We start from the raw sequence: 10,538 nt of genomic DNA on the forward strand, positions 1-10,538 counted from the left end.
TAGATAGATAGATAGATAGATAGATAGATAGATAGATAGGAGATAGATAGATAGATAGATAGATAGATAGATAGATAGATAGATAGATAGGAGATAGATAGATAGGAGATAGATAGATAGATAGATAGATAGATAGATAGATAGATAGATAGATAGATAGATAGATAGGAGATATATAGATAGATATGAGATAGATAGATAGATTATAGATAGGAGATAGATAGATAGATAGATAGATAGATAGATAGATATGAGATAGATAGATAGATATGAGATAGATAGATAGATAGATAGATAGATAGATAGATAGATAGATAGATAGATAGATAGATAGATAGATAGATGATGATTTTCTGCAGATTTCTTGCTTCTCAATAAAGAATATTTTACCTGGACTTGTCACAGTTTGTTTTAAAGATATTGCAACTATTGGGGTCCTAAGCAGCCGTAAGGACCCGAACCCTAGGTGTATGCTGCTTTAAGATTTGTTGCAAAGGAAGCTGATTGCTCTGAAGTGGCGGGCACGTAGACGGGCCTGTAATCGTTATCTGCACTTTTATGTGTTTTAATGTTTTTATGATTTTATTTGTGTGCTGTATCTTTCAGGTGATGGGGGGGGGGGGGGGGGGCGCTGAACCTCTATTTTCTCCCAAAAAGTAGAAGTTTGCAGGAGTTGTTAAAAGAGGAGGGCAAGGGTTTCACGCCGTCGGACAGAAGGAAAGAACGCTGGCTGCCGTTTGGAGAAGGCTGTTGTCATAGAAGGCCTTCTCAGTCAACACCAAGGAAGTCCATGCGAGTCCCGAGTGCAGAGTAAGCTGGTCCTTCTAAAGCAGAGGATCCCAAACTTTTTTTACCCCGTAGACCACTTGCCAATTATTTTGTTTTCCGTTGACCCCCTGCCTAATATTACATTTTCCTTAACTTATTAAAGTCCCATGGGGTTTTCCCAGCAGACTCGGCGCTGCTCACTTAGATGGAGTTTTTGGAGTGGACAACTGTAAAAAAAATGTACAATTTGTATTCAGATCTTTATTGAAAAGACACAAAAGCCAATAAATATTTGGATTTGGGCCGAAACAAATCAGAACCTGGTAAAATTCTTACATACAATTACTACACCAATAATGCTGTTAATGGGATGATGAGCCGGGCGCTCTGATAGCGATTGTTCAATATTTGGCTTCACATTGAGGTAGAGTCTCACATCTCCACGTCCAGTGATTGGCGACCGCACTTAAACCCCTTTCCACGAGGTGTGAAGATGGAAAAGCTATCAAAAACTTTCTTGCGATAGTCCATAACGCAGGATAATTCCCAGTCATTGTTACAAGGCTTGTATAAAGAGTCTGACTTTGGCTTGAAGGAATGCTGCCTTCCAATAGGTGGCACTGTGGAGGTATTACTCCATCTCCCTTATTTGGATAATCAACAGGTAGGCGCATGCGATGCGTTGCTGCCAGTATGAAAACTTGTAAAAACTGGCACATGAACATAGCACACATCGCCACAAAGCAGATAGCTATCGTTCACACAAAACCTCTTGGGCTGGCGGATCACGTGAAAACCATGCGCAGTAGAAACTTTATTGGTAAATGAGCTCCTGCGCAGGTCTGTTTGTCTGTCACCAGAGCCCAAGGAGTTTTGCGCGAATTCTGCATAAACAATTTTATGAACTATCAAAGAGGTCAGTAACTTCTATGTCTATTATAAGTATTAGGTGTATTATGTCATTTATAGAACGCCTAAATGTTGATGATGACCTGCCTAAATGGAGTCCGCTCACGTGGACCCCCATTTACATCTTATACACCCCCAAATGTTTGTCTTGCTGACATGGACCCCCGGCAAGTTAAAATCGACCTTTGAGGGTCCATGTAGACCACTTTGGGAACCTCTGTTCTAAAGGGATTATGTTCAAAAGACAAGAAGCAGAGCTTTGCCCTGTGCCGTGGACCCATACCTACTGATGATTCATGTGTGGCCAAGTTGCCGAATTCTGGTATTAAAAGACTTTCAGCATGCAATGCTTTCCTAGATACATTTGGTGAAACCTGTAGCATGGAACAAAACAATGACCAGGCACACTTCAGCTAAAAAGGCGCCCCTGACTTCAGCACCTACAGAAGTCTCGTCCTAGCGGAGCTCCGACTTGAGTCATGTCTAGACACCAGTAAGCCGAGCCATGAAACTGCTGCCATATCCCCATGCTTATTCCAGAACCTGCAGCCCCATTTAGGCCGGTCGGTAGGAGCGTTACTAGAGAAGTTATGGACAGACCACAGAGATAATAGGAAGCTCACCGAGTTGCAGACCAAGAGCAGCGTGAGTGGAGATATAAAGAAAGAGACTGAAAAGGGGACATTTCTGAGAATCCTCCTTACCTGGACTGTTAGGCGGCGCCAACCTGCAAGAGCGTTCAGCCTTCATTGATTTGTATAGCTGTAAAGAGTATTTGATTACTCGCTATATAAAGTGTTCAGAAGCCCATAGAGCCAAGAGCAGAGTCCTTGTTTCAGCAGTCGAGCCTGTGATAGGGCATGCTTCTGCAAACACGGGCAAGGGGATACTGGGCAATCCAGCAATTGGAGGGGAAATTTGAACAGGATGGAGCAACACTAGAGTCCGGTAAGAGGCAGCAGGTAGACCACCCACAACCTCCCAACCCCAGGCCCATCCTAGCCCGAAGCAGAAAGCTATCCCCTGCCTGGGATATTTTGTATATATTGGGGCTTTTTAAGTAGTTGTTGCACCCAGACCCTGGTGCTTGAGGAGCCCCAAAACCTGTCTGTCACATAGGAAAACACCAGTACTGTACGTGGCACATGGTAGGTGGGGGTCTTGTTATAGACTTTATATTGGGGTCCTGGAGCTTCAAGTTACACCTATGGCCCTAGACACTAAGAAAAAAATCCAAACAGGAGCTGTAGTGACCCAGACTTGTCACTACAATACGTTAACGTAAATGCTGGAAAAAGTGCTAAATTGTTTATCACTGTGAGGATTTTGTCTCATATGCTAGATAAATGGTAAAAATTGAGTTGGTGATTGGAGAACCACAGAGTGGGAATCGGGGGAACAGAATACCCCCAATGATCCATCATCCTTCAGTAGTTGTTTGGCTCCCTTGCTGGGAGGACCCACAAGTTTATCAATACTCATGCTCAGTTCTAGAAAGTTCAGTGAGTTAGTTCAGTAACAGTTAGTGCAGCAGTTGGTGAAGGAAGAACAGACAGCTGGTTAAAGGGGTTGTCCCGCGCCGAAACGGGTTTTTTTTTTTTTTCAACAGCCCCCCCGTTCGGCGCGAGACAAACCCGATGCAGGGACTTAAAAAAAAAACCGCACAGCGCTTACCTTAATCCCCGCGCTCCGGTGACTTCTTACTTACCGCTTGAAGATGGCCACCGGGATCTTCTCCCTCGGTGGACCGCAGGGCTTCTGTGCGGTCCATTGCCGATTCCAGCCTCCTGATTGGCTGGAATCGGCACGTGACGGGGCGGAGCTACACGGAGCTGATCTCCGGCACGAGCGGCCCCATTGAGAAAAGAAGAAGACCGGGACTGCACAAGCGCGTCTAATCCGGCGATTAGACGCTGAAAATTAGACGGCTCCATGGAAACGAGGACGCTAGCAACGGAGCAGGTAAGTGAATAACTTCTGTATGGCTCATAATTAATGCACAACGTACATTACAAAGTGCATTAATATGGCCATACAGAAGTGTATAGACCCACTTGCTTTCGCGGGACAACCCCTTTAAGGGATAACTACCTACAGCTTCATCCCTGAGTCTGAGGAAGAGGAGAGGTGCCGGATATGATGTTGAAGTAATTCTACCCCTGGGCCTCAGTGAGGAATCTGGACAAGCAGTATGGAAATGTTTGTAGGAAAAGCGGTATCTCCAGTCACCGAACTCTGTACTTGGATACATAGACTGTATAGAACATCACCTTGTTCGTCTGAGTTTTGCTGTTTAACCCTTTCCCTGACTACTGCAGCTTCTTATCACTAGGAGGAACCTGCGCTACTCTACCCGCCCTCCAGGAGCAGAGAGCAGCATCCAACACCCACCACATTCTACTACTGTAGTGCCGTCGGGTGGAAGTCGGAGTAACAGCCACCATGACACTAGCTGCTCGCGCTCTGGTCCGCTACGTGGCTACATAGTGTGTAGCTGCAATACACAACAAGAACAAAGCTCACCTGGCAGAGTTATGTTGGACAGGTACAACTCTGGGAAGAGTAAGGCCTCTTTCACACGACAACAGCGATATCGCCATGAGAAAACTGCAATGATATCGCAACTGCTTTCTATGCGATATTTTGATTTTGTGTCGCGACAAAGTTTCACAACATTATAGCGCTCTTTTACCGGGATTTTCGGGGGGCTTGAAATATAAGCCTTACCTCGAAAATAAGCCCTTGCTATAAAAAAATAAAAACAATACAATCACAGCCATTCAATGTGATGGCTGTGATTGGTTCATCGAGCGCTGCAGTGATTGGTTGAGCTAGAGGTGGGTCTTGCATCTAACAGACATAGTAGCGTTGATGTGCCTTGACCACAATTAATTATCATTGGTCTTCTATAGGACGGCAGATGATGAGTTCTCAGTTCTGCACATAAATAAATAAATAAATCTTGGTATTTGTATAGCGCCAACTTATTCCGCAGCGCTTTCAGGTAATTATTACTTACTACCCCAAACCAAGCTGGGTTCTCATAATATTTTATTGGTTCTGCTCCAGTATTAATCACTAGAGGCCGCTCCTGGGTGCATTTACATGAATGTATATCGGCTCGGTTTTCACGCCGAGCCGATATACGTCGTCCTCGTGTGCAGGGGGGGAGAGGATGGAAGAGCCAGGAGCAGGAACTGAGCTCCCGCCCCCTCTCTGCCTCCTCGCCGCCCCTCTGCACTATTTGCAATGAAAGGAGCCGGGATGGGGGCGGGGCTAAGGTTCGAGAATTAGCCCTGCCCCTGTCCCGCCTCTCCCCATTGCAAATAGTGCAGAGGGGCGGAGAGGAGACAGAGAGGGGGCGGGAGCTCAGTTCCTGCTCCTGGCTCTTTCATCCTCTCCTTCCCTGCACACGAGGACGACGTATATCGGCTCGGCGTGAAAACCAAGCCGATATACATTCGTGTAAATGCACCCTAAAATGAAGGACGGATGAGAAGCAAATGAGTTCTAATTAATTATTCAATCATTGGCTGTGTTTATACCCAACGATTATCATCCAAATTTGCACGATCCAGCAATATTTTGTACGATAATCATTCCGTGTAGAAGTTCCCTTAGATACACTACCAATTCTCCGGGGATGTTTCAGGGGTTCCCCCTCCTCTCGGATCACTATAGGGAGGGGATCCAAGAATTTCCCATTTAGGACATATATTTTATCATGATTACAGCTGCAGTGATTTTCCCCTATTACTCAGCAGGGGGCGATAATGAACACTGGAAGTAAATCCGCCCAGGAAATCGGCGACTCCTGAGGCATGATGGGACTGACATTAAGAACAAAAAACAATATATAAAATTTAGTGCAATGTTATTTTTATAATTTCCTCCCATTATGATGTTTCCTGGTGTCACTGATCTTAGTATCAATGTGACTGGCATTGCCTTCGGGATCTGACTTTGACCCCAGAATTGGCATTTACTCTGCCGGTTTGGATTTCTTAAATGAAGCTGATGGCAGACACATAAATACTCAAAAATATAAATATTTCCTTAGTAGTTCTGGTATAACGTATGTAAGCAGATTTCCCCAGTCTCCCCGGCTGCGATGCTCCATACTTGTCGGATTAATTATAATGTAAATGTGACATTAGGGAGGACCTTGAGAATAAATTTCCTCCAGAACTCCTCGGTGCACTCCTCAGACTTGACTACCCTTTATTGCCATCTTTCAGCATTATTGCTGTAGCCTGCCGGTTTAATTGTTTCAATATATGGAGGGCTAACTCCGCTCACGACTTAATTATTGTTCATAAGGAAGGAGGCGGCAAGTCATGAGCTTTGTTTCCGAGAATGCTGGATGTAAATAGGTGGCTGCACCGCGGCGGTAGAGAAAGCGATCTGCTTACCTAATGGTGCTAAGACGCTAAAAGGAGGATGCAAGAAAGTAAATCGCATGAAATCCATGGCCGGACCAAGCAGCGCAGAGGCCCTGGCAAAAAAATATTCCAGAGCCAAATCATTGGACTTTTTATTTCTCTCCCCAATGAAAAATGTAATATTGGTATAACTCTGCCTAAAAATAGTGCTAAACAGTGCATAAATAGTATAGCAATAGCATGCCTAAATAATACTGCCAGACAATACTTAATATGGTAATGCCGTGCAGTACATAAATAATTTGGTCATACAGTTTCTAATATTGCCTTTATAATACTGCCAACCCATGCCTAACTAATAATGCCAGACATTGCCTAAATAATACTGCCATGCAGTGTATAACTAATAGTGCCATATAGTGTCTACGTAATTCTGCCAAACAGTGCCTAACTAATACTATCATACAATGGCTAAATAATACTACAATATATTGCCTATGTAATACTGCCATACAAGATCTAAATCACTATTTAGACACTACATGCAATACTGCCATGCGGTGTCTAAATAGTGCTGTTAGCACTAAAGGAATACAGTCATCACAAGCCAGGGCTTTTACATGGCCTGGTAATTAGGCCAGATCAAACTACTGCTGCTATATTGTGCCTAAACAATACTGCCAAACAGCAGCGAAGTAATAGTACCATACAGTTGCTAAATAATACTACCTTACCATGCCTAAATAATAGTGCCATGCAGGATCTAATACTGTCAGACAATGCTTAATAATACTGCCTAACTAATAGTGCCATACAATGTCTACACAATAGAGGAATACAAGTAAAGAGCCTTTTACACAAGCTGATAAGCGGACAGGAACGCTCGCCTGGACATTGTTTTCCTGATCATTGGGCTGTATAAAAATGCAAAGAAACAGCTGATTGGCTCGTTTATGTAAGCGTAGAAATGCTGGCTAGTCGACTGTACATGCCTTACACAGGGAGGTGTTCACCTGACCAATAACAGCTCTACGGGGACGAATGGTCATATGATTATTCATCCCCTAATGAAGCCCGAGGCGCGCGGAGGGGCGGGGCTTTAGCAACGCGAGCCGCTGCTGAACGCCCTCCCACTTCCCTTTTCTGACGGTTCTGATAGGCTCCTATAGGGGTCTATGGGAACAGCCGGCGTATTCCAGGAAAAGATGGGACAAGTCCTATCTTTTCTGGCCGCACATTAAAGTGGCCACCGGAATCTTTTCTGGCCAGCCGATTTTACGTGTGAGAAAATCACCCATCTGAACGGATACATTGGATCCAACGCTTCAGATGGTCACGATTTTCGGCTGGCATTTTATGGCGGCAAAATAGCCGCGGTAAAACGCTTGTGTGAAAGAGGCCGAAGACATTGCCTAAATATGGCCACCATGTGCACTGAGGTCATTACAGTGAAGAAGCTTAGAACAGGCTACATGTGGCGGTTTGGGGCTGAACAGTGAAGATGGGACAATGGCCCCCTACTGCCCGGTGCAAATTCTGCCCCCAATTACATCTGTCACATAGATTCTGATTCGAGATGAGCGAGCGCCCAAATACTCGGTCCGCGTTATTCGAGTCGAGCTTTTCGTAAAATTCGAGAGCTCTACTCGAGTAACGAACCCCATTGGCTACAATGGGAGACTCGAGCATTTTTGTATGTGGGACGCCGGGTCCTGAGCTTTATTTTTTTTTCTCTCTCTCTCTCTCTCTTTCCCCCGGCGGGGAGGGGCCAAAACAGGCATGTCACAGCGGGGAGGAGCCAAAAACTGGGGCGGGGTTGAACACGGCGTGATTCTCATTTGAGTAACGAGCACCATTGAGTACGCTAATACTCGAACAAGCATCAAGCTCGGCAGAGTACGCTAATTCTGGTAATCGAACAGTAATACATCACGGTCTGCCGATGTCTGGTAGCACTCTCCATGCCTTGCAGTTCTCTGACAGATGAGTAGAGGTTAGTTATCATTAATGTTGCTCTAAACTCATGTTCTTGAGTCTTTTCCATCCTCTGGAGGAGCTGATGTAGCAGAATCCTGAGGGATTAGAAAAACAAAACTTTGCAAGTTTATCAACTTTCACACACTTCCAAAAGCCCATAAATTGCAAACTAGCAATTGAAGAAGCCAAAAGAGCAGATGCGATGGATTGTTTTGGCCTGTAATGTGACAGAGAGAGCATGAGAATCTACGCTGCACTCTACTAGTGGGAATGACACAGTGTCCGTACGGCACATCTCAGTTATTTCTTCTTGATGTGGTGCGAAAATGAAAGATGGAACAAACGTCGTGTAAGTCCTCAGAAGGAACATATTTGCTGATTGTAAGGTTTAAACTATAAAGACCAATAACCCAAGGTATGTCGACTAGCCCATCAGCAGACCAGAAGATCCTCCAGTGGTCCCAGGCTCAGAGATGTAGCAGAAGACAACTGCATTTGGAGGTGACTTTTGAGCCAATCGCTTACAGCTAGGGTCTGTTTGTTATTGGCTGAGTCACAAATAAGCTTTAGGCTGGGTTCACATTCCGCACAGAATTTCGCCGCGGCAAATCCACCTGCGGACGCTAATCTCGGTATTAGCCAGCCATGTGGACGAGATTTCTCAGAACTCTCGTCCACACGGGACGGCCAATTCGCTGCAGTAAGTCTGGCTGAAGCCGCGGCTTCAGAAGATGCAGCATGTCTATTTATTGTTTATTTCCGCGGCGGTTCTCCCGGCGGAAATCTCGCGGTTTCGGCTGCGGCCAAACCGCGGGACTTCTGTTGGGAATACACCTAGTGTGACCCCAGCCTTAGGATCTTATTGATGACTGTTCCTGTGTGTACAGTGATAACATCAAATCACAATGCATGCTTTGCGGGCGGTTCTTAAAATCATGTTCTCTCCTGGATCCAAAGAAGCTGATTTCAATATTCAAATTCGCAGCAGAAATGTAGTCCTAAGCTCTCGCTCACGACCTGAAGGTTGCGGCTTCAATCCCCGTGTGGTTCAGGTAGCGGCTCAAGGTTGACTCAGCCTTCCATCCTTTCCAGCAAGGGCGTAACTATAGAGGATCCAGGGGATGCGGTTGCACCCGGGCCCAGGAGCCTTAGGGGGCCCATAAGGCCTCTCTTCTCCATATAGGGAACCCAGTACTATGAATAAAGCATTATAGTTGGGGGCCTCTTACAGGTTTTGCATGGGGGCCCAGAAGCTTCAAGTTACGCCTCTGCTTTCCAGGTTGGTAAAATGAGCATCCAGCTTGCTGGGGGGTAAAAAGATGACAGGGGAAGGCAATGGCAAACCACCCAGCAAAAACAGTCTGCCGGGAAAACATCACATTGTGACATCACCCCAGGACCCAGTTATGACTCGGTGCTCGCACCAGGGGACTTTACCGTTGTACAAGGAGACATGGACCTTCCTTAAAATTGAAAGCAGCAATGATCACTGCATACTAAAACAATGGCCAAGGCAATGAAGAGATCCCCAGACTGTTATTCCTTCCTCACCAGACCTTATTGTTGGAATTATCTGATAAATATAATTTTGGCAGGAAGACCCTGGCATCCACCAAACTCAGTCATGCAGTAGACTTCAAGATGATGAAGAGTGATTCACAAATAAAAAATAGTTCTTGCATTTCCAGCGGAGGTTTGTAATTTGGTGGTAACTGAGGATCCCTCGGTGTCCCATTCTGTGCTCTTTTGTGGTTCGAACAACAGCATGTTGCCCTCTCCAATGTCCACAACGGCAGAGAATGTAGAGTATCACTCAGTACTGAGGCTCTGGTGACCATTTCACCATTCTGGATTATAGATGAGCACCACTCTACAGAACCAGGCCATAATCTCTTAGATACATCACATTTTTAGTGAAAGGAGCCACCAGTAGGAGAGTCAGTGCCGCCTCGATGGAGATAACCTCTAAATCTTACAAGAGTGCTTGGAATTTGATTTAGGTAAAATAAGCCCTGATGAACCTATATGGCCCTTTCCAAAATGCCTTTGGAATTATTTTGATACCACCACTGCCGGTCTAGTATTAGGTTAGATGGTACCCTGCACGGAATTTTTAAAAGTGTCCTCCATCATAAAAAAACAATATGATAGACAGTCTGCCTGTATTCTGTGCATGCAGCAAACAGCAAGATACCAGCATACCACACCAGAACAACTCAGGGAATTAATACCGTACCAGAACTAAGATCATAAAATCTACCAGAACCAACATAACATAAATACAGCCCCAGAACCAAGATCCATTCATAAATGCACCATACTATCAGGCTAATAACATAAATACAGAACCAGAACAAAACTTATAACATAAGCAACAGAACCAAATTCATAATATAAGTACAGGACCAGAACCAAGCTCAGTGCATAGATACAATACCAGAACCAAGCACATAACATAAATACAGCCCCAGAACCAAGCTTATAACATAAATACAGCATCAG

The sequence above is a fragment of the Eleutherodactylus coqui genome, chromosome 8 (assembly GCF_035609145.1).
Source record: "Eleutherodactylus coqui strain aEleCoq1 chromosome 8, aEleCoq1.hap1, whole genome shotgun sequence".
Lineage (NCBI taxonomy): Eukaryota > Metazoa > Chordata > Amphibia > Anura > Eleutherodactylidae > Eleutherodactylus > Eleutherodactylus coqui.